Below are 25,887 nucleotides of genomic sequence, written 5' to 3'. Positions count from 1 at the left end.
AAAGATTTTTCTGTATTTTCATGACTATGAAAATTGTACATTCACACTGAAGGCATCAAAACTATGAATTAACACATGTGGAATTATATACTTAACAAAAAAGTGTGAAACAACTGAAAATATGTCTTATATTCTAGGTTCTTCACAGTAGCCACCTTTTGCTTTGATGACTGCTTTGCACACTCTTGGCATTCTCTTGATGAGCTTCAAGAGGTAGTCACTGGAAATGGTTTTCACTTCACAGGTGTGCCCTGTCAGGTTTAATAAGTGGGATTTCTTGCCTTATAAATGGGGTTGGGACCATCAGTTGTGTTGTGCAGAAGTCTGGTGGATACACAGCTGATAGTCCTACTGAATAGACTGTTAGAATTTGTATTATGGCAAGAAAAAAGCAGCCAAGTAAAGAAAAACGAGTGGCCATCATTACTTTAAGAAATGAAGGTCAGTCAGTCTGAAAAATTGGGAAAACTTTGAAAGTGTCCCCAAGTGCAGTTGCAAAAACCATCAAGCGCTACAAAGAAACTGGCTCACATGAGGACCGCCCCAGGAAAGGAAGACCAAGAGTCACCTCTGCTTCTGAGGATAAGTTTATCCGAGTCACCAGCCTCAGAAATCGCAGGTTAACAGCAGCTCAGATTAGAGACCAGGTCAATGCCACACAGAGTTCTAGCAGCAGACACATATCTGCAACAACTGTTAAGAGGAGACTTTGTGCAGCAGGCCTTCATGGTAAAATAGCTGCTAGGAAACCACTGCTAAGGACAGGCAACAAGCAGAAGAGACTTGTTTGGGCTAAAGAACACAAGGAATGGACATTAGACCAGTTGAAATCTGTGCTTTGGTCTGATGAGTCCACATTTGAGATCTTTGGTTCCAACCACCGTGTCTTTGTGCGACGCAGAAAAGGTGAACGGATGGACTCTACATGCCTGGTTCCCACCGTGAAGCATGGAGGAGGAGGTGTGATGGTGTGGGGGTGCTTTGCTGGTGACACTGTTGGGGATTTATTCAAAATTGAAGGCATACTGAACCAGCATGGCTACCACAGCATCTTGCAGCGGCATGCTATTCCATCCGGTTTGCGTTTAGTTGGACCATCATTTATTTTTTAACAGGACAATGACCCCAAACACACCTCCAGGCTGTGTAAGGGCTATTTGACCAAGTAGGAGAGTGATGGGGTGCTACGCCAGATGACCTGGCCTCCACAGTCACCAGACCTGAACCCAATCGAGATGGTTTGGGGTGAGCTGGACCACAGAGTGAAGGCAAAAGGGCCAACAAGTACTAAGCATTTCCGGTGACTACCTCTTGAAGCTCATCAAGAGAATGCCAAGAGTGTGCAAAGCAGTCATCAAAGCAAAAGGTGGCTACTTTGAAGAACCTAGAATATAAGACATATTTTCAGTTGTTTCACACTTTTTTGTTAAGTATATAATTCCACATGTGTTAATTCATAGTTTTGATGCCTTCAGTGTGAATGTACAAATTTCATAATCATGAAAATACAGAAAAATCTTTAAATGAGAAGGTGTGTCCAAACTTTTGGTCTGTACTGTATATAGAAAGTGAGCGTGCTCATCCACACCAAGCACTGTGATATATTCATACATATAGGTGTCGAAAGGAGGGTCTCTGCCAACACTAGATTGGGTGGGTGGTCACAGTGGCTCCAAGATCAGTAATGCTCCTTCAGTTTCCACCCTGCTGCATCTCCCTCTATTGTTCCGAATGGATCGTCCTGCTGTATCAATGCCACCTGTCCATGCTCATCCAGACCAAGCACTGTGATATATTCATGTATATAGGTGTCGAGAGGAGGGTCTCTGCCAACACTATATTGGTTGGGTGATCACAGTGGCTCCAAGATCTGTAATGCTCCTCCAGTTTCCATCCTGCTGCATCTGCCTCCGTTGTTCCTAATGGATTGTCCTGCTGTATCAATGCCACCTGTCCGTGCTCATCCACACCAAGCACTGTGATATATTTATGTATATAGGTGTCGATAGGAGGGTCTCTGCCTGTCTCTGTGGGTGGGTGGTCACACTGACTTCAAGATCTGTAATGAATTAGGGTGCAAATAAATCTGCAACCTATTCTGGAAATAATAGACAGGATCTCTGAACAGGGAAATCATCCAACGCTGCTACAAAAATAACTAAAAAGTGAGTAGAACAGATGCCGGAGAATGAAGCTACTGTGTTTCCAGGCAAGAGATTAAACAGCCATCGTAACGAGACTTTGGCCCGGAGTTCACCCCTCATCTGCCAATCCCACTTACAAAGCCAAAAAAAATCATCAGAAACACATTGGGTTAAAGTAACTTATGAGCAAAGCAGAAGGATCCATTATACCCGCCAAACAAGGCTCTAATAATACCGCTCTACCACACAACGTCAGTGAACAGGTAACACAGAAACCAGTATGAATCTGAGGCTGTAAACGGAAACAAGTGAGGAGAAAAATAAGGGAATAAAATGCCCAGGGTGTGTATACTTTTGCAACCAATCTGTTATCGCCCCAGTATAGAGATTCAGCAATTTTACAGTTTTGCTATGAAAAAAAAAAAATAGCCCATTGTTTTGGGTCCAATGCACACCTATAAGTCTCCCAGGTATTTTTTTTGTATCACCAAAAATATATTGATAAAAAAAGGATTATTTGCAAAAGTGTTCATACCCTATAATGGGAGCTTTACTAAGAGCAAAACATTGATTGGATAAGTGTTTGATTGGTAGGGACCACCCAATCTTCAGAAATGAGGGGCTGATTTAGTAAATACCGCTAAACCGTGACAGCATACACAGCGGCTCTTATGAATGAGCCGACCTGCTGTTGTAAGCATTGAATCATTGAGGGTCCGGGGGGTCAGATCCCCACTGATCAAACATCCAGGACTTATGTATCTATAGGTCATGAATGTTTTTCTCCTGGAAAACTACTTGGTTACTTTTCATAGTCTGTATTAGACCAATATGAGACATTAGGGAGAGGTTCCTGCTGCAGGAAATTGCCTCCCAGCCGTGTACAAAGCAGCCTAGGTCGCCATCATTGCTCCAACTTCACAACCACTAACCCGAAGGGACAAAGAAGAAGAGGAAGACAAAATTGATGCCTCCTCAGGTTCGTTTCAAGGATCCTAGTTTTTTCTTTTATTTTCAATTTCAATTAAAAAACACAATTAAATATTTCATTTATCTGCATGTAACAATACAGCAGATACATAATGATAGAAATTTTTGTCCTAACACTTTCCCCCCCAAACTGGAATGAAAAGCAGAATATTGTTTCTCTGCCAGTAAGTGAATGTGCTGGTAATTCATCACAATGGTTTAAGTCACAGGGGAAATAATTAGTGAAGAGAGGATGGCGCACAGGCCGGGGACGTGGAAAGAAAAGAATAATCATAATCTGACGGTTATGGACCCGGCGTCTCGCAGGCAGATACAGAGGGATCACAGTCACATCAGAGCTGAAGCTGCCGTCACTCAGCCCCTATGCAGCCTCATACCAGGGCAGATGTCACTGGAGAAGCGGGTCCACAGCAGTCACCACACCGCCACGTCACATAGAAACCTATCACTGATGTATTAATAAGGCCTCATCTAATGAATAGAATGTCAGAAAATCTACCACTGTTACATGACCATCCGGGACGTCTAATATTACACGGGCGTACATCGGGGGACGCTCTCTTACACTCTTCAGGGTCATTTTTGATGTTCTGTTCAAAACAACCAATCTTGGTTTGGTTTTCCTTATAAGAAACATAGTGTTCATAGCTGCCTATTAGTGTTGAGTGAGTATGTTCTGTTAACCCTTTTGCCGAGTATGCTCGGGCCGAGCTCCGAGTAGTTACAGCTGCTCAGTGATACGGTTGAATCGCTCCCGTGTGCATGATTTGCGACTGTTTGACAGTTTTAATACATGTGAGGAATGTGTAAGAAATAGACAATCCTCACATGTAATAAAGCTGTCAAACAGTTGCAAATCATGCACACGGGAGCGATTCAAGCATATCACCGAGCAGCTATAAATACTCGGAGCTCGGCCCGAGCATACTCGGAACAGAACATACTCGCTCAACACTACTGCCTATCTATCTATTATCTATCTATCTATCTATCTATCTATCTATCTATCTATCTATCTATATCTATCTCATATCTATCTATATATATCTCATATATACATATCTATCTATTATCTATCTATTATCTATATAATATCTATCTATCATCTATCTATCTATCTATTATCTAATATCTATCATCTCATATCTATCTCAAATCTATCTATGATCTAATATCTATATATGTATTATATACCTATCATCTACAGTATCTATATCATCTATCTATTATTTATCTATCTAATATCTATCTATCTATCTATCTATCTCATATATAAATATACATATATATAATGATCTATCTATGTATTATCTACCTACTATCTACAGTATCTATATCATCTATCTATCCATTATCTATCTTTCTATCTATCCACGTGTGCATTCCCGGTCCATTTCCTTGGCCTCCATGATCGCACTGATGAGTCTGATGAATATCTCTGGGATGGTCATGGTATAGCAGTCAGCTCAGCATTGATTGAAAGGACGGTTTGTTTTTCTGCTTGAAATATCCGGAGGGATTTCATTACAATCAGATTGTCAGGGTAGATGGATAATGTTTGCACCATATAATCAGAGGCCACATATGAAATCAATGAGGCTCTGGACTGGATAATGTGTTAAAGGACAATGAGTGAGAGTTTAGCTGGAGAAGGCCTGTAGCGCGGGGAGACATTGCCACGTGCCCGGTCCTCCTGAATAATGATCTATTATGTCATTTACATCCAGATAACCGGGTTACTCGAGCTCTGATGCTTCAGGGGCTTGCTGTCTACAGGTTAGTGTTCTCAATCCGTGTTATTTCTATATATTGTCTGGATGGGAGAACATTATTAATGGCACGATATATTCCAGCCTACGTTTATTTTTCTTACACTGAAGGAAAATCAAATGCACTTGCATTGTACGCCGTCCTTTCGAAAGGACAAGCCATGGATCATGCTTTCAAATATTTGTATCCCCTTTTATAGGAAGCACAGGGAAAATGTTTTCATTCCCATGCCCCATTTCCCAATCCCTTAATATGCACCTTATCCCAGTAGCACGCACAGGAAACGTATCTGGCGCAACTTTCCCAAAAAGTGCTGAAGCTTCTAAGGTGCCCAGATTTGCCAGTGTTTCCAGGAGTCCAAGAGGTCTTCTTTTTTCCCACGAGCCTCATGGATGTTCTGGTACATTTGCAAGTGTCACGCAAGGTGAGGGAAAGATTAAATGCAACACGAAGGGAAGAAAGCCCAAACACTAGGGGAAGGGGGAGTGAAGACCCCTGGGCAGATCTAATATCACCCTGCCCACCCTATCTTTCCTATATAGGTTCCACACCTATCGCTGAGCAGGAACCTAAGCCCTGAATGTCCCTAGAGCTAGGCCCTAGATAGAGAGAGGACAGGGTGAGCACTAGTCAAGCCCCACTACAAACTAAAGACAACAAGGTAGACAAACAAAGGGGATACACTTAGCTTGAGCAGACACCAGAGAGATAATGCCAACTGTCCTCCGTCCTCCAAGGGCACCAGAGAAGAAACTAGCCAACTGCTATTGTTCCAAGCCAACACAGAGGCACATAGAACTATCACCAGCGACTCTCTGGAGAAACTGAGGGTTTCTAACTACCAAGCAAAGGTGTGTCAATCAGAAGATAGAGGTAGCTGCTGGGTCCAAAAAGAAGAAGGATATAACAATACTAAAGAGATGAGAGGATCAAGAAGGCGACTGCAATGCCAAGCAGAGAGACTTTCTGCAGCCAGCTCCAGAGCGACTGTCTGTCACACCTGACACATCCGTGACAGCAAGTTTGGTCATATTGCCTTCATATCGCTGGGATGGCTGGATGCAGGTTAGAGCGAAAGGTAAGGATGCATACATTTGTCAGCTTTTCAAAGAAGTTCTGCTGGGACTCTGAAAATTTACATCTGGATGCACGGGCTCCATCTGATGACCGGGCACCCTGATACCATGAATAGAAAATCTTCCTGAAAGTACCTTATTTCCAGGAAATTTCAGTGGCACTAGGGAGATTCTCCATTCTCCACTATATGGACTAGATTTAGGAATTTCCTACAAAATTACTAACCCATTTTCAAACATTGTTTTAGAGAGAAGTTACTCCCATCGGGGTCTAATAAGAGAACAGAAAGAGAGTCTCACCTCTGGAGGACCTGTTCAATGAAAACTGTGTAATACTTCGGTTTGCCTGTGGTGGTGCTGTAAGGACCTTAACCACTTGTAGAAAAGGTCTCTCACAGAGATCACTGATCACTGGAGTTCCCTCCTGAACTCAGTTTTTTTACCAGATGACCTATTTAACAAAAAAAAGGGCATTGTCCAAATGAGACAACCCCTTGTAATCCATTTAACCCTTACTAAACAGATCTGAGCCTCAATTTCTATCAGTAGGTATAATACCATTATAATTAAAGGGAACTTATCACCAGGTCAAAAGTGACTATTTTTTGCACTTGTTTTACTCTCCTTGATCCTCTGAGTATTTTATTCTTTGTTATTTTAAAATCCGCCATTCTGTCCCAGAGATGTGGGCTTTTTTTATTTAGTGGTCATTTTTTATAAAAAGCGGAGTGGCTCACAGGGTAATAATGCAGAGGAGCCTTAACACACACCCCCGCGAAGTCCACAAAAGTGACAATCAAACAAAAAGGAACACATCTCTGGAACCGTATGGCGGATTTAAGAAAAAAAAAGAAGAGCTTTGTCAGGAGAACAGCAGGGATAAAAATTAGTGCAGAAACTAGCCACTTTTTACGCTGTTTCTAAATCTCCTTTCTGTTCCATTGATCACCAGCCTTGCCCAGGCCTCACTGTCGGATTCCTCCATCTCTCTGTCTACGTTTACAAGAAATAATATCTGGAAGACGCAGGTGACACAACACTTACCGAGCGGAGCCGAAAAGTCCAGTATCATGTTAATAACAGCCTCATTTATAATACATTACTCATCCTCATAAAGTGTGCCACGTTTATTGACTTCCCCCATTTCGGTTGCTAGGACTCAGCCGACGGAATAGAAAGTATGAAGACAAGAGTCTCACTTATTATCAAATCTCCATGACTGTGGCAGATTGTCAATAAGTTTGAGGCCCGGTATTTTTTCTATAATTGACACCGATGCCTTGAAGGTAACCTTTGAATGGAAGAAGTAACAAAGGGGATTATTTAAACATCACATTTTGCAGGCGGCTGGCAGCTACACGGGCTCCGCCAGACGTCTCTTTGCCCCGTTTTGTGGCGGCATCTCTGGAGATATTATTATTGACTGAATACATCACCAGAAAAATACATATATATTTATAATGACCCCGGAGTAAAGGTGATTACTTTATACGGCCTCGTAGCGCACAGCTATATTTTACTTAAAAACGAGAAGACTAATGCATAAGTCATGTCCTGTTGTTCTCCGAGATATAAAGACTCAGTGCTTGTACGGAATAACATATAAATCCAGAATACATCTCACTATATACAGTGTGTGCAAGTAATGGAGCTGATTTTGTTTTTTTTTACAATTTTATTTTTCATTTTACAAGTTAAATTTAGGCTGGAGTTACATGTACACAGTCATATGTGCCCCCTTCACATTCCGCCTACATGCTTTTTCATGACCTCCCATTCTACATCCATAGATATTAATATGGAGTCGGCCCATTTACAGCTATAAAAGCTTACACTATTCTGGGAAGCTTTTCTAAGAAATGTTGGAGGTGTTGTGGGAATGTCTGCTCCGTCATCCAGAAGAGCATTTGTGAGGTCAGAACGGATGTTGGGGAGAAACCGGGCTCACAAAAATTCATCCCAAAGGTGTTGGATAGGGTTGAGGTCCGGGATCTGTGTGGCCAGTTAATCCCATCGAACTCCCACAATCATGTCTGTATGGACCTTGTGCAAAACAGAAAAGGGTCTTCACCAAACGTCCCACAAAGCGTGAAGCTACAATTGTCCACAATGTCTTGAGCTGAAGAATTAAGATTTCCTTTCACTGGAACTAAAGGGCCGAGGCCGACCCCTGAAAAATACCCCCATAGCATTATCCTCCACCAAACTGTACAGCGGGCACAATGTAGTCAGGAGGGTAACATTTTCCTTCACCAAACACAGAGTCGTCCATCAGATGCCGGATAGAGAATAGTGATCCGTCACTGCACAGGACACTGTCTCCTCCAGAGTCCAGTGGTGGCGGCTTTACACCACTCCATCCGACGCTCGGCATTGTGCTTGGTGATGTACGGCTGCATGCAGCTGCTCAGCCATGAAGCTCCCGGCGGGGGCGCAGTGTTTGGGCTGATACCAGAGGAGGTCTGGACTCTGCAGTTATGGAGTCAGCAGAGCGTTGGTGACTTTTCTGCCCTCTGCTCCCCAGCACTCAGCCCCCAGCTCTGTAACGTTACGGGGTCTCCACTTCGTGGCTGAGTTCCTGCGGTTCCTTCCACTTCTCAGTAATATCACTCACAGGTGATGGGGAAGATTTAGGAGGAAGAAATGTCATGGACGGATTTGTTACCCCGGTGGCTCCTATTACAGGACTGCGCTGGTATCAGGGAGCTCTGCACCTCCAGCCGCTCTGTCACATGTTAGTAAAGGCAGATGGCATGGCGAGGGGGCAAGATGTTATACACCGGGGCCGGATGTTATACACTGGGGGTTAGGGGCTGGATGTTATACACTGGGGGGGCGAGGGGCCGGACGATATACAATGGGGGTGAGGGGCTGGATGTTATACACTGGGGGCGAGGGGCTGGATGTTATACACTGGGGGCGAGGGGCTGGATGTTATACACTGGGGGCTAGGGGCCGGATGTTATACACTGGGGGCGAGGGGCTGGATAATATACACTGGGGGCGAGGGGCTGGATGTTATACACTGGGGGCTAGGGGCCGGATGTTATACACTGGGGGCGAGGGGCTGGATGTTATACACTGGGGGCGAGGGGCTGGATGTTATACACTGGGGGAGAGGGGCCGGATGTTATACACTGGGGGAGAGGGGCCGGATAATATACACTGGGGGAGAGGGGCTGGATAATATACACTGGGGATGAGGGGCTGGATAATATACACTGGGGATGAGGGGCTGGATTTATATACTGGGGTTGAGGGGCCAGATGTTATATACTGGGGAAGAGGGACCGGAAGTTATACACTGGGGGCGAGAAGCCATATGTTATACAGAGGGGGGCTATATGTTATACATCGGAGGGCCGGGTGTTATAAACCAGGGGGCCGGATGTTATACACCAGGGGGCCGTGTGTTATACAGCAGAGGCCGGATGTTATACACCAGGGGGCCGGATGTTATACACCGGGGCCGGATGTTATACACTGGGGGTTAGGGGCTGGATGTTATACACTGGGGGGGCGAGGGGCCGGACGATATACAATGGGGGTGAGGGGCTGGATGTTATACACTGGGGGCGAGGGGCTGGATGTTATACACTGGGGGCGAGGGGCTGGATGTTATACACTGGGGGCTAGGGGCCGGATGTTATACACTGGGGGCGAGGGGCTGGATAATATACACTGGGGGCGAGGGGCTGGATGTTATACACTGGGGGCTAGGGGCCGGATGTTATACACTGGGGGCGAGGGGCTGGATGTTATACACTGGGGGCGAGGGGCTGGATGTTATACACTGGGGGAGAGGGGCCGGATGTTATACACTGGGGGAGAGGGGCCGGATAATATACACTGGGGGAGAGGGGCTGGATAATATACACTGGGGATGAGGGGCTGGATAATATACACTGGGGATGAGGGGCTGGATTTATATACTGGGGTTGAGGGGCCAGATGTTATATACTGGGGAAGAGGGACCGGAAGTTATACACTGGGGGCGAGAAGCCATATGTTATACAGAGGGGGGCTATATGTTATACATCGGAGGGCCGGGTGTTATAAACCAGGGGGCCGGATGTTATACACCAGGGGGCCGTGTGTTATACAGCAGAGGCCGGATGTTATACACCAGGGGGCCGGATGTTATACACCAGGGGGCGAGGAGCTGGATCTTATATAATGGGAACGAGGGGCTGGATGTTATACACTGGGGGCGAGAAGCCGTATGTTATACAGCGGGGGGCTGCATGTAATACACCAGGGGGCTGTATGTTATACACCAAGGGGCCGTATGTTATATATAGAGGGCGAGGGGCCTGATGTTATACACTGAGGGTGAGGGGCCAGATTTTAAACAAGGCGGGAGAGGGCTGGATGTTATACACAGGGGGAGAGGGGCCGGATGTTATACACAGGAGGAGAGGGCAGGATGTTATACATAGGGGGAGAGGGCTGGATGTTATACACAGGGGGAGAGGGGCCGGATGTTATACACAGGAGGAGAGGGCTGGATGTTATACATAGGGGGAGAGGGCTGGATGTTATATACTGGGGGCAATGGGGCCGGATGTTATACACAGGGGGAGAGGGCTGGATGTTATACATAGGGGGAGAGGGCTGGATGTTATACACTGGGGGCGAGGGGCTGGATGTTATACAGTGGGGGCGAGGGGCCGGATGTTATACACAGGAGGAGAGGGCTGGATGTTATACATAGGGGGAGAGGGCTGGATGTTATATACTGGGGGCAATGGGGCCGGATGTTATACACAGGGGGAGAGGGCTGGATGTTATACACTGGGGGCGAGGGGCTGGATGTTATACAGTGGGGGCGAGGGGCTGGATGTTATACAGTGGGGGCGAGGGGCCGGATGTTATACAGTGGGGGCGAGGGTACCTCCCTGAAATGTTTGGAGAGACCTAAGTTTATATCTGAATATTTTATGAGAATTCGTTGCACGCAAATCTTGTCTAAGTAGGAGTTAATATCCTAATTTGTATACTAATTTATCACACATGTTTAGGGGTGGTCACAGTTTTTATTATAAATGTGTTTTTTAATTCATTTGTATACTGACGAATAAGGGGCTGTGTCCTCGAAACGCGTCCAGTTGTTCCCCTCCTAGGGACATGTTGTGACTTTTAATTTTGGAATAAAAGGATTTATCGCATGTGGCCCTGGATTTTACCTTCTTTACTGGATATTATACTCCCAGTGTATAACTTCATGACAAAAAATGGACCCAAATTTTTTAATTTATCGCCCTCGAAGTGTTACCCGGCCCTCCGACAAGATGGCCATATCCTGCAGGTGCCTCCAGCAGTCACTGGGAAACTATTCACCACACATGCGTCCACCTTTACCTTTCTGATAATTTCATTCAGGAAGACTTTCCCCTCTTTTGCCTGGCACACGGTTTGGTAGCATCAAGCATTAGGGATGCCATTCATTTGCAGAGGAGCCGAACCAGTGGCTCAGCTCTGCTACATCCGCACATCACACTTGCCATCCCAGAGTCTCAGCTGAGGTAGTTTGCAGCTTTCTTTCTGCTTTTCAGTAACATCAAAGCATGTTTTCTTCTGCGACTCCTGTAACAGCCAGATGTTGTGTGTATTCCAGCAATGTCAAGTGCATTTTATTAAACTGGCTCAGAAACGCGCCACGAGATCGCCCCCATCACAGCTATGATGTGACGGGCATTTTGGGTGTTGAGTAACGGTGAAGTTAAGAAAACAAACACTGTCAGAGAACACTTGTAGCCGTCATTTTACTTCCTTTCCATTACAGTTTATCAGACACTTCGCCCTGGGCACAGAGAGCAGAAAACTAAATAACGAAGAGAAGTTTGAGGAACTTTGTGCACCGAGCGCGCGTCAGTCAGATGTCATCTAAGAGCATATTCACCCCATATTCACCTGGTATATTGCTGATCGATGCTTGTTGTAAAAGGACCTTAAAGAGGTTGTTTGTCTCAACTTTAAAAAATGGGTCAAAATTGCAAAGTGCAAAGACGAGAAACTTTGCAATTTGCCTTTTATGTAAAATCCTCTCTGTTCTCAAGAACAGAAGGATTTATATTTCTATAGTTTTCTGCTTGTTGAATCCATTACCATCTGAGGCAACCGGTCTCCTAGGCGAGGAGTGCAGCACTTACAGGCTCATTACAATAGACTTTATAAGTGCTGGCCGACTTCAGTGTCGCTGCGCTCCTCCAATGCTGCAGAGACAAAGCTACCTCTGCTGGTAGTATCTAAGTGAACATACAATAGTTCAGACCAGTAACGGAGCTCTGCTGCATGTCCGAACTCTTATCACCAGGAGCGCAGCCCCCCATAGCAAGCAGAAGAGGAGAGGTTACACACCTGTCCCAGATTCCCTCACCCCGGTCCACTGAACTCTGCTGTGCTTCACGTCGGCCTTTGCAAGTAGCCCGGAGTGCTTCCAAGTGATCGTCTGCCTGGGCATATATAAGGCTCACCAAGACACACGCCTGAGTTTTGGTATTAAGACTTTTAGTGTTCCTGAGTCATTTCTGCCTGCAGCCTTCAGTACCTCTGCTACCTGCTTCCCTCTCTCCTGTCTGCCTGCAGACTCCAGTATCTCTGCTACCTGGTTCCCGCTCTCCTGTCTGCCTGCAGCCTTCAGTACCTCTGCTACTTGCTTCCCGCTCTCCTGTCTGCCTGCACCCTCCAGTACCTCTGCTACCTGCTTCCCGCTCTCCTGTCTGCCTGCAACCTCCAGTACCTCTGCTACCTGCTTCCCGCTCTCCTGTCTGCCTGCAACCTCCAATACCTCTGCTACCTGCTTCCCGCTCTACTGTCTGCCTGCAGCCTTCAGTACCTCTGCTACCTGCTTCCCGCTCTCCTGTCTGCCTGCAACCTCAAGTACCTCTGCTACCTGCTTCCGGCTCTCCTGTCTGCCTGCAGCCTTCAGTACCTCTGCTACCTGTTTCCCGCTCTCCAGTATGCCTGCAGCCTCCAGTACCTCTCCTACCTGCTTCCCGCTCTCCTGTCTGCCTGCAGCCTCCAGTACCTCTGCTACCTGTTTCCCGCTCTCCTGTCTGCTTGTAGCTTTCAGTACCGCTGCTACCTGCTTCCCGGTCTCCTATCTGCCTCTAGCCTTCAGTACCTCTGCTACCTGCTTCCCGCTCTCCTGTCTGCCTGCAGCCTCCAGTACCTCTACTACCTGCTTCCCGCTCTTCTGTCTGCCTGCAGCCTTCAGTACCTCTGCTACCTGCTTCCCGCTCTCCTGTCTGCCTGCAACCTCCAATACCTCTGCTACCTGCTTCCCGCTCTCCTGTCTGCCTGCAGCCTTCAGTACCTCTGCTACCTGCTTCCTGGTCTCCTATCAGCCTGTAGCCTTCAGTACCTCTGCTACCTGCTTCCCGGTCTCATGTCTGCCTGCAGCCTCCAGTACCTCTGCTACCAGTTTCCCGCTCTCCTGTCTGCCTGCAGCTTTCAGTACCTCTGCTACCTGCTTCCCGGTCTCCTTTCTGCCTGCGGTTTCCAGTTCTTCTACTACCCGTTTCCTGCGTACCTCACCTGCCTGCTGCACATGACCCATGTGCCCACCCGGCCCTTGGGCTTGGAGGATCCACCTCACCAGGTGAGCTAAACACAGCTCCTGTAAACACATAGTGAGAAAGCTGCTTCCAACCCATAGAGACACACGTTACTCTAATCTCCCCTCTGGATCAAAAGTTCGGAAGAGGGAAGTTGGGTATGTTCCGAGTGCATTCCGAGTGCGTTCCGAGTACGTTCCGAGTGCGTTCCAAATGCGTTCTGAGTGTTCTCCTATGTGACAGTCCATGAAAACTGGACCGCACTCGGATGTTGTGTTTTTATTTATTTATTTCTTTGCTCACGGATCCATAGACTTGCATTGCTGAATCTCATCCATCCCTTGGATCCAAATCACGCATGTCTCCGAGATTTAGCACGGACCGCTCAATCTGCGAAAAATCATGGACATGTGAATGGCCCCATAGAATATCATAGGTACGAGTGGTATCTGTGAAAACCACGGTCAGCACTCGTACACAAAAAACGGACGTCTGAATGAGGCCCTAGAAGCACCCGCAGGCTTCCGCTTCAGGTTTATGGGTATGCTATTGGGAGCCCCAGTTGCAGACAACGCCCGTTCTCTTTGGGCTCTTGTGCGGCTGCTTTGGCTCTACAAGCGTCGCCCGTGCTTTATCTCAGCCCAGACTGAAGTCTATTCCTTGCCCTAATAGCTGGCATATAAATATTCAGATGTGAGAGCCGCACATAAATATGCCGTATGTGGGAGTTCTTCCCCAAAGTTGACAGCACGGCTATTAATGTGACTCAAATATTACAGAACACACAGGCATGTAAATGCCATAAATTATCTCCAGGAACACTGGTTTTTATGGGAAAATATTGCAATTTTTCAGTAACTTGGGGCAAACGGGATATGAATGTGTAATTACTAATCCGTCCCTATCGGGCGTCATCATTCACCGATGCCTATGGGATAAGAAAATGTTAAATGCTGCCCTGCATAAATTATTGCACCTCGTACATATCACAATATACGCGGCTCTCACTAACTCCGCACATTTTTTGCCTTTCTAGATTCCAAATTTCTTACAGTGCCGGTATCATCCAGAAATGGAGAACTAGACTTTTCAGCAATCAGACAGAGAATTTTACTTTTTGGATACCCCCTCATTTCATACATCTACACGTATTTACGATTTGTTTTATAATAACTCACATTTTAATTATATTATAATTAATGTAATTATATTAATAGATGACTGATATCTGATCTCCAATATTAAAAAATGATTCTGTTTTAGCTGAAAGTTATATCATATTTTACATGAATTAAATAAGTAAATTAATTAAATAAAATAAAAAAAATCAGATTTTTCATTATAAATTGGCCACTAGGTGGCACCAAGTTATTGCTCTCAGGGTAAAATGTGGAGAATGTTCACCTACATAAAGTAATAGACTACGAAATATTACTAATCAATCATTGTTGTACATAAAGGGACTGTAAATACAAAAATAAATTTAGGGGGGAAAAAGTCTGCGAGAGTTTTCCAGTCTTGTAGATATCTAGCACGTGGCCTTAACCCTTCCCTGACTGGAGTGTGTTAAGGGCTAGAACTTGATAGAAAAAAGGTTGGGTCTTGACTTTCTAGGTACTGTAAATGGTCAAAAGGGTGGAGCTCAATACAATAAAAGGGTGGGGCTTAGCTTTTTAGGTCTTGTAAATGCTAAAAGGGTGGAGCTGTGCTGAATAAAGGGTGGGGCTTGGCTTTTTAAGTTCTGTAAATGTTGGAAATGTAGGAACTTAAATGAAAAAGGGTGGGGCTTAGCTTCCTAGGTCTTGTAAATGGTCAAAAGGGCGTAACGTAAATAAAAAAGGGTTGAGCTTATCTTTCTATGTATTGTAAATTGTCAAAGGGATGGGGCTCAGTTGAAAAAAGGGTGGTGCTTAGCTGTCTAGGTCTTGAAAATGTTCAAAATGCAACATAGTTGGAAAAGGGGGCGGGCTTAGGTTTTGCAATTGGTCAAAAGGGTGGGCTCAGCTGAATAATGGGTGGGGCTACCCTTTCTATGTCTTGTAAATGGTCAAAAGGGTGGGCTCAGCTGAATAAAGTGTGGAGCTAGTTTTCAGTTTTCTAGGTCTTGTAAATGTTGCAAAAAAAATGGAAATTCATGAAAAAGGTGGGACTTACATTTCTAGGTCTTGGAAGGCGTGGGACTTAGATGAAAAAGTAGGACTTAGTTTTTTACATTTTCCACAGAAAATTGGTGGACATCACAATTGGATAGGCTCAACTACAACCCCTAGACCAAAGTTCAGCAAAACACCCTGACAGTATCTGATTAAAGGGACACTTCACCTTTAAAATCTATCAAGGACCCCTTATACACCAGCACAGGGGGAGTGGTATGGTGTGGCGGTCGAGCATGTGCACTGTCACTCCATACAACTTTATGGGGGAGTTACTGGGGAGGAACTATGGATTGAGGGATTTCCTAACAGTCATTATGGTTCCAGCAGTTAGATATTGCCTTAACAGCCCTTTAATGGCTTCTCACCCAACATTTTTTGGAAGAATTACAATCTGATTGAGGAGATGATTTACTATAGGTCAGCACGGTGGCTCAGTGGTTAGCACTGCAGCCTTGCAGCACTGGCGTCCTGGGTTCAAATCCCACCAAGAACAACATCTGAAAGGAGTTTGTATGTTTTCCCCGTGTTTGCATGGGTTTCTTCCGGGTTCTTTGGTTTCATCCCACATTCCAAAGACATACTGATAGGGAATGTAGATTGTGAGCCCCAATGGGGACAGAAATGATAATGTAAAGTGCTGTGGAATTAATGGTGCAATATACATCTATAGTTTGATTTCTTTGCCTGTGTAGATTGGATGGGTTGTCATCGACATCTGAGGAGAATTTCATGTCAATAGCACCTTTAGAAATAGATTTACTTAGAATATTGGTGACGTGTTCAATACTTATTTCACCCGCTGTAAGTAAAATAAACGAATTAAGGGCAGTTTACAGGGATTTTTTTGTGAGAAATTAATTAGAAAACACGATTTAAATATTGGAAATAATTGATGTCAGAATCATCAGAATGAAATAATTAGAAACAAAACCTTACATAAAGTTGTGTCAAACAATTCACATCTATCTGCCAAGAATAAAAAAAATAAAACTAGCAAAGACTTAATTGGATTCTCTATTACATAACGAATGTTCTTCTATTCCCCTTCAACTCTGCCAAAACTGGCAAGCCCTGCTCTTATCTCAGCGGGACGGTGACCTTGACATGTGCCATCAAGTTGGCAGGCTGGAATTATGGATAATTTAAGTCACAACTGTCTCTGCATTACAAGAAGCTCTGTTTCCCTCTGGAACTATTTTAAATCAGGCATAGGTATACATTTACATAAGCTCCGGAATGCATTGTGCATCGCCAACGCTCCCTAAAAATGGCGAAACCTCCCCGAAACTCCTGGATGGAATGACAAAACCTCCCCGAAACTCCTTTGTGGAATGACAAAACCTCCCCAGGACTCCTGGGTCGAATGACAAAACCTCCCTGAAACTCCCTGGTGGAATGACAAAACCTCCCCAGGACTCCTGGGTCGAATGACAAAACCTCCCCGAAACTCCTTGGTGGAATGACAAAACCTCCCCGGGACTCCTGGGTGGAATTACGAAATCTCCCCAGAACTCCTGGGTGGACTGACGAAATCTCCCCGGGACCCATGGGTGGAATGGCGAAAACTCTCTGGGGCTCCTGGGTGGACTGCCGAAACCTCCCCGGGACTCCTGGGTGGACAAGCAAAACCTCCCCGGGTCTCCTGGGTGGAATGGCGAAACCTCCCTAGGACTCCTGGGTGGATAAGCAAAACCTCCCCGAGACTCCTGGGTGGACAGGTGAAACCTCCCGGGACTCCTGGGTGAACAGGTGAAACCTCCACGGGACTCCTGGGTGGAATGGCGAAACCTCTCCGTAACTCCTGTATGGACAGGCGAAACCTTCCCAGGACTCCTGGGTGGAACGGCTTAACTTCTCCATAACTCCTGGGTGGACAGGCTGTTCTCTCACAAACGTCTGTAACTAACCACTGTGCTGAACAAAACACTTTACTGGTGCCATTGGCATACTGAGGCCAAAAAGTAGGTCCCATAGCCAAATGGGGCCTCCTGCTGGTGCGTCTTCCTGCCATCATCCCCCACCCTCCCAAAAATAATTACCAAGAAGGCTCAAGACTTGTCTCCTTTTCTTTTTGGAGAGAAGAGCAGCAATAACATCTTTCTTTCTGTTCATCTTAACAAGTAGGGTACAGTTGCTACATTTACGGAGAGAGCAAAGCCGGTTTTAGACAAAGTGGGGCCCTGGGTAAAAGTTTAAAGTGGGGCCTCAAATGCTCACATATTGCACCACCACACAGAAACATTTTGTTTGCATTTGCTTGCCCTGAGATCAGGCCGTTAAATGAGCGTGATCGACAATATTGAAGTCGTTCAGCGCTTGTTTCCCGACCTCTTTACGCCAGATGACAAAGAATGATGGAGGCAGAACAATCGCTAGTAGATCAATCTGTCCCCATACAGTATCATGTTATCAGCAGCATATCTTCAGTTTCGCCTGGCGATGTGCTGCTGAGAACAAGGATTTTTGTTCCAGCATAAACAATACAATCACTTGATGAATAGGCGACATTTTGCTTTTTTAGTATAATGCACCCCATAGTCCTCCACATAGTATAATGCACCCCAAAGTCCTTCACATAGTATAATGCACCCCATAGTCCTCCACATAGTATAATGCACCCCATAGTCCTCCACATAGTATAATGCACTCCCTATAGTTTTCCATATAGTGTAATGCACTCCATAGTCCTCCATGCAGTATAATTCCCTCCCCATAGTCCTCCATATAGTATAATGTACTCCCCATAGTCCTCCATATAGTATAATGCACTCCCCAAAGTCCTCCATACAATATAATGCACCCCATAGTTCTCCATATTGTATAATGCACCCCCATTAGTCCCCCATACAGTATAATGTACTCCCCATTAGTCCTCCATATAGTATAATGCATTCCCCACAGTCCTCCATACAGTATAATGCACTCCCCATAGTCCTCCATACAGTATAATGCACTCCCCATAGTCCTTCAAATAGTATAATGCACTCCATAGTCCTTGATAGGATATAATGCACAGTACACATAGTATAATACACAGCCTATTGTCCTTGATAGAGTAATTCAACCTCCATATAGTACATATAGTATAATGCACTCCATAGTCCTTGATAACATATAATGCAGCCCCCATATGGTATAATGCAGCCCCAATATGGTATAATGCAGCCCCAATATGGTATAATGCAGCCCTCATAGGGTATAATGCAGCCCCCAAAGGGTCTCAGCCATTAGACTTCACAGTTATGTATGTAATTTAGTTTGTATTAAATACTAATCAATCATCATCCTTCCTGTATTTCAGCAGCACTCCGGTCCGCTTCTATTCTCATCTCATCTTCTATATGGGCTGTCTCTGATTTAATCCTCTATAAGCCCCCTCCCTCTTGTAGACACCTTAGATATTACAAAATCTATGGGGTTAAACTACTCGGATCTGAACTATCTCTGATCCTGGCAGTTGTAAAATGAGCACGTTATGTGTTACAACTATACTCGTGCAGTAGAGGAGTGTGCTGATCTTGCAGGAAGGAGTGACCTGTCTAATAAAGTTAGACAAAACACAAGATAAAAACATAACAAGCAAATACCCTGCAGTAAATAAACAGCAATAGTGCATGAAAATAATGTAGGGTACTATAAAAATGTAAAAGCTGTCCCACCACGTCACGGTGACCCAATTCGGGATGGTCCTAACCTCTAATATTAAAACCTTACCATTTGTCAAGTGACATACATGTGGATAAGGGCTGAGAAGGACTGAGCATGTAGAGCATTATTGTTGCAAGAAGGAAGAAAAATAACCAAATTTAATTCCAGGTGATATCATGAGTCCTATAACTGAATAAGGCAAAGCGTAAGGCTCTACATTTAATATTACATTTGTACCCAAATTTCTCTTTCTAATGCATGTTGAGACCAGTAAACACGTTGTCCAGGGCTGAGAACATAAGATATATTAGATCTGTCAGAGATTAATAACTCTACCCTATCTCATTATATGAACAGCTGAGTCTCCAACGTCACACTGAGACATAACTGTTCCTCCACACTTCTACGCTGACAACAATAGGAAGGCAATGTAACCAAGCAATTCATTACAAGGCGGCTCTGTACATACAGGCAGAGCTCTATTAGTTATTCATTTGCTCTAGTATGTTATGACAACTCCTCCGGGACGCTGTATAAAGCCTCAACAGGTTTATTCTTGGCGTATTGACAAGGAACTGCAAAAAGTTTTGTGCATCAATATATCTGCATAATTGATGTAGAATATTGCACTGTAAGGAATTATACAAATGGAGAAATGTGTTGGGCTAAAATGGAAGAAAGAAAAATATAAACATAACAACCATATCTGAAGTCATTCCTTGTACTTCTGACTTCTGCTTTTCTTGCTAGGTGGCGCTGCACTTTCAGTGTGGACGACACTGGACCAGTTCTGTTTAGTAATACGTGACTTGTGGGTTAATTCCTCAACATTGTTGTCTCATTAAATCCCAGCTTTGAGCCTGAGTGGGTCTACACACTATTAAAACCCTACCTCCTTGCTTCTAGCTGCCAGTTATATGTGTTACTGACTCTGGTTCACTTCTTTGCACAGCTCAGACTTAGTTTGCTATTCCCGTCATTGACCTCAGCTTGAGTTTAGACTACCCTAATGCCTTACAATTTCCTCTTACAGCCTGCTCCACCGGCCAGCAAAACATTGTTGTCTCATTAAATCCCTGCTCTGAGCCTGGGTGGGTCTACACACTATTTAAACCCTACCTCCCTGCTTCTAGCTGCCAGTTATATGTGTTACTGACTCTGGTTCACTTCTTTGCACAGCTCAGACTTAGTTTGCTATTCCCGTCCTAGACCTCAGCTTGAGTTTAGACTGCCCTAATGACTTACGATTTTCTCTTCCAGCCCGCTCCACCGGCCAGCAGCCACTCTGTGAACTCAACCCAGGGGGCCCTGCGTAAGTCCAGATCCCTAGAAAGGGTGTAGGCTAGATGGAGTGGCTTGCACAAAGCCTATCATGAAAGCCTTCCACAGCGCTCTCTTACAATTAAAGATTAATTAGTACTCAAGGCCGTACACAACAGAAGTGGTTTAATCATGGGTGTAAATAAATGAGGAAATTAAAATTTAAAGGTGTGCACAAAGGAAAAGCAGAAATGCCGACCTGATTTTTTTATTTTTTTTTAAAAAGAATAATCCATATATTGAAAATCCATAATGAACTCTCTTTTTTTTAACTGAAAATAGAATGAAGATAAGGACCCTCGTAGAGAAAGTTTTTTTTACTCCAATTATTTGGGGGAGTGCACAATAAAGAAGCTTCATTGAGAAATTGAAATTGCTGATATCAATTTTTTTTTAAGGGGCATACATGGGAGAAGAGGCTCAAAGGGAAAAGGTAATGTTTTCATCTGCCAATTCTTGTAGGAAATTGAAAAAAATAATAGTAGTTTGGTTTCCTCTTTTTGCTGGGGGGTGCACACAGAGGAGGAGCGATATAAATGGAAATGCCTTGAATTGCTATTTTTTTATTTTTATTTTACTCGTGGGTGCACACAGAGGAGGAGTCCGGAGGGTCACTTAAAATTGCTCTTATTCATTTAAAGAAAACAGAAAGGCCAGCATTAGTCTCTGATACACAGTCCATGGTTGGTCCCCGTTGGCTCCTCCACGTCCCACCCACTCTCCATGACTGACAGGTCTTTCTCTATGTGTATGCATAGGGAGAAATCTGTCAGTCTAAGAGAGCAGAGTATGGAGAAGCTTCTGGGGACCTGTCTTATGATCCAAGACACATAGCCCCGATTCATCAAAGTTATTACGTCAGAATAAATCGCTTTGAAAAGTCCCAAAATTTGGGCACAAAGGTGTGCAAAAATTTTGAGGCTTTTAGCATTTTCATGCTAGTTTCGGCCAGCTCCACCAAAATAAGCAGAGCTACGTCGGAAAGGGAGGGTGGGTGACGCTGAGTTGTGGTGTTCCTTATTCCGTGTAATGAGACAGCAGCATCTGACTCTCCATAAATATCGCCAGTCTTGATAAATCGGGGCCATAGTCCCAGGTCAGCTTTTCCAACTATCTTTTCTCTGAAATGCCGCTGCGTTTCATAGTAAAACACACATGGCTGCAATAACGCAGTCAGTGCCTGATTCTGGATGCCCGTGGATCAGGCAGCATGAATCTAATGACGGGTTCCTTTTAAGGGTGTACTTGACAGAAAAGTCACTCCTGAAAATTAACGATTATACCACCACCCTGCCAATCCTATACGGGTATGGAGTACCAAACGGCTTTAAGCTCTCCCACATCCACATGTCAAGCTTAGTTTGAAGTTTGGACCCTGTTCTACTGACCCTGGAAACAATGATGTGGCCTAAATATCATGACTCCAGCTATGGGCACGTTGTTCCAAATTAAATAGTCCAGTAATGACTGGAGCATGACCTTACCTCTGAATGCCAACTTTTTTTTTTTTTTAAAGATGACCTACCCTTAGAAGAGGTCATCAATGTCTGATCAGTCAGGGTCCAACACCCGGCACCCAAGCCGATCAGCTGTTCTCGTTGTTGGACACAACTGCCCAATTGCGGAGCTACTCTGTCTTCTGATAGTGGCCGTGGCAGGGTATTGCACATCCGCCCGTTATTAATTTGAATAAGAAGCGGATGTGCAGTACCTAGCAGCGACCACTATAAGAAGACGGAGCAGCTTCTCAATTGGACATTTCTGACCGTCAGCCACCGACACAGCAACAGCTGATCAGCGGTGGTGCCAAGTGCCGCACCCCAACTGATCAGACATTGATTGATGACTAAGAATAGTGTGGCGCCCTGCTGTGCATTGGTGCCACAGATTCTAGGGGGGTGCATGGACAGATTCCTCCACAAGAGGCCCTCATAGCATACACACACCTCCACCTTCCACCTCAGACCACCAGAGGGAGCCCGGATAGGGATATAAAAGGGGAAGGTGGAGCTAGGCAGTGCAGTCTAGAGAACAGTTTCCTCAGGGGACAGAGGTAGTTCCAGTCCCTCTAGAGAGAGTTCAGACTCATTAAGCTCAGTCAGAGAACCTAAGGCGTGCCGACGCCATAAGAGCGGTGAAGAGTAGCGAGGCCTACTGCCAGTGTGAAGCCTAGTGGGGGCCCCGAGTGCGGCCGAAGGCAAGTGGAGTAAGCGAGCTACATAGGGGGCAGAGGAGCTTAACCAGCTCACCCCACAACCATTTACCGGACACCGGGTCCGTGTCTGCAAGGATCTCTAGGACCAGCAGAAACAACCGGAACCCCTGGCGAACTACATGTCTCAGGAACACCAAAAGCCGACTATTATACCAGGGTCAGGAGTCACTGAGGCCCAAGAGACCAGGGAGTGTGATCTCCAACAGAAGGCCCTACCACCAGGTCAGCAAGTGCAAGACAGAGACCAAGTTAGGCCTAGCTCCAGGCAGGTCATAAACTTATCAGGAAAAGGCAAGAAACAGGAGGCCCCACACCCGCTCACTGGGGAGAGTCCTGAAATGCACCCTTCACCCTACAGTGCCCTGGATCGTGCCTGAAACACCACCAGCAAAGGTACTGAAGTGAACTGTCGTGTGTGTGCCTATTCTTCCTCCGACCCGGCTGGGTCCCCTCTGTCCTGCATCCCTTCTCCTACGCTGCTCTGAGGCTCCGCTCCACCTGTGGGGAGCAGAACCAACTAAGCTGCCTGACCACCGGCCTCAGAGGACTGTAGCAGCGCTGGTGATCTTCACCAGACACCACAGGTGGCGTCACAAACTTTCCCTATCCCATACACCTTTCCCCCATTATTCCTTGCTTTTTAAAGAGTGACCCCAGGGTACGGCCCCGGGAGCCAGCCTCCGCGGCATCCCCCAAAACCGACAACAAGGCCCGGGCGCCGAGTCGCCCCCATCCCCTGGGCTCGTCAATAGGTCATCAATGATAAAGTAGTGGACAACCTCTTTACGACTTTAAGAGAAGGCTCCACTAGGTTATGATTTTGTAGGCAAAGTCATGGACATTGGGCACCCAACAATAACAAAAGTTTTTCGCAACGATTTTATTTAGACTTCTCCAACTTTATTTTATTTAATCTCTTTTCTCAATCTTGACAAATCACCAAGAGCCTCACTGTCTGGACGCCCTAATGAAAACGTGTCAGATCCAGATATCGACAATAAAGCATGGAGGACATGAAGGGTCATATCCTCTTAAACTTTATAAACAACAACAGAAAGACACGGACAGAAAGTGACCAATAAAATTAATTTATACTTTTGTTCTCAGCATCAAAACTATTTTATTAGAAGTTCATTGGAGTAAAGCGCAAGGCTGTGCCGGCTCGTCTCCGTTTTTCAATTACCCCGCGGTGTTTATGATTGACAGCTTAATGCCGTAATATAGCGTGAGCGTAGACTTGTCAACCTGCTATCTTTTGTTTTTTAACAGCTACGAAATCCTGTATGGTATTCGGGTTGTAAATTCTAATTCACTCAGCAAAACCCACTCTTTGTTCTGCTGAATATGTGTTTTTAACCATCCATAACGGCATTGCAAGGTTTGCTGTATTTTACTTCACACAGATATGAACCATATACAGGAGAAAAAAGTAGTTTATTGAGCAAATACGAAATTAAAGTCAAGCTTCAGATCACTTTGCTGTCAGCACCTCCAACACTAACCTTGACCACATCCCAAAATAATCTGGTTACGTGAATGAAGTTGTCTAAAAAATTTTGGTAAAATTTTACAGTACAATGGGAGATCAGTAAGAAATCAAACTATAGTGCTATTTTACCATAAAAACATCACTAAAAACACCATCAGCACCCATCATAAACTCGTTCTTGTGTAGCATCAGAAGTCAATAGTCCCCACAGGAGAATGGACTCATCTGTGACTACGAACGCTGCTCCCTTGCTGGCCACTAACAAATAGGCAATGTTCTACAGGTGGAGCCCCATCTATGGTAAGGTTTAGGTTACCTAATTATCGGGTAAAGGTAACTTTAAGAGTACGTTCTGAGCGGTGGTCAACCTAGACCACCACTCAGAACGTACTGCTAGACCACCTAGTCCTCAAACTCAATTCAATGTCTATGGGACTTGATGGACATACAGTCGTAGCCAAGTTTTGAGGTTGACTCAAATTTTGGTTTTCACAAAGTTTGCTGCTTTGATGTTTTAGCCAGACGTTTCTATGGCTATTGAAATCCAATTATCTTCAATTATTAAGTTTTTAAACTTTTTTAATGAATACATGAAGATTATGCAAATATTAACAGAGTTGACTCTAACTTTTCAAGACTTCCTCCCTTCACCCTGGCAGCTGGATATCAAGTTCTGGTCCACATCCTGGCTGATGACCAGCCATTCTTGTCTAATCAGTGCTCGGAGTTTATCACAATTTATGAGTTTTTGTTTGTCCACACGCTTTTTGAGGATTGACCCCAGGTTAAAGAGGTTGTCCACTACTTTTGCATTGATGACCTATCCTTAGGATAGCTCATCAATGTCTGATCGGCTGGAGTACGACACCCGGCACCTCCAATGATCAGCTGTTATCGGTGTCGGTGGTGGTCGTCAGCCGGAAGTATTCACTTGCGGAGCTGGACGTCTTCTGATAGTGGCTGCCGCAGGGTACTGCACATCCGCCTCTTATGGAATTCAATAGGTGGCGGACGTGCAGTACCAAACCTCGGCTACTACCAGAAGATGGAGCAGCTCGTCAAGTAAGTACTTCCGGGCCAGTGACCACCGCCAACACCGATAACAGCTGATCGGCGGGGATGCCAGGTGTTGGACTCTAGCCGATCGGACATTGATGACCTATCCTAAGGACAGGTCATCAATCTAAAAGTAGTGGACAACCTCTTTAAGGGTTGGGTTATATTCACACACAAGTAGGATGTAGTTTTCAAGAGAAATCCTCTTCAGTTATCCATGTGGTTTTTTTTATCAGGTTTTGGGATGCGATCAGGTTGATGAAGAGAGTTTCTTGACGCAGTCTTGAAGAAGTTTTTGAAGCAGTTTTCCTCTCTTTTTTTTTTTTGCAGTCTTTTTGGCCAGACAGTATCAACTTTAAAGCGGATTCCACAAGGAATCACCATCCAAGAGGTGACATGCCACTTTTTTCTCCTTAAGAAGGTTTTGCAAACCTTGTTGAAAAAAAAAGGCTCATTGTACAAAC

At 45.0% G+C, this 25,887-nt stretch overlaps 1 protein-coding gene across 3 annotated transcripts in view; it reads right to left on the bottom strand.

Moving 5' to 3' along the window:
- KLHL29 (kelch like family member 29) overlaps positions 1–25,887 on the bottom strand; it is a 1,034,900-nt gene that overhangs the window by 329,028 nt on the left and 679,985 nt on the right. The window lies entirely within an intron of this gene.

The sequence above is a fragment of the Phyllobates terribilis genome, unplaced genomic scaffold, assembly GCF_046119375.1.
Source record: "Phyllobates terribilis strain yellow unplaced genomic scaffold, ASM4611937v1 Scaffold_3__8_contigs__length_932513732, whole genome shotgun sequence".
In the NCBI taxonomy this organism is placed as follows: domain Eukaryota; kingdom Metazoa; phylum Chordata; class Amphibia; order Anura; family Dendrobatidae; genus Phyllobates; species Phyllobates terribilis.
The sequence above is the reverse complement of the archived record's forward strand: the minus strand, read 5'-3'. Positions and strand labels throughout refer to the sequence as shown.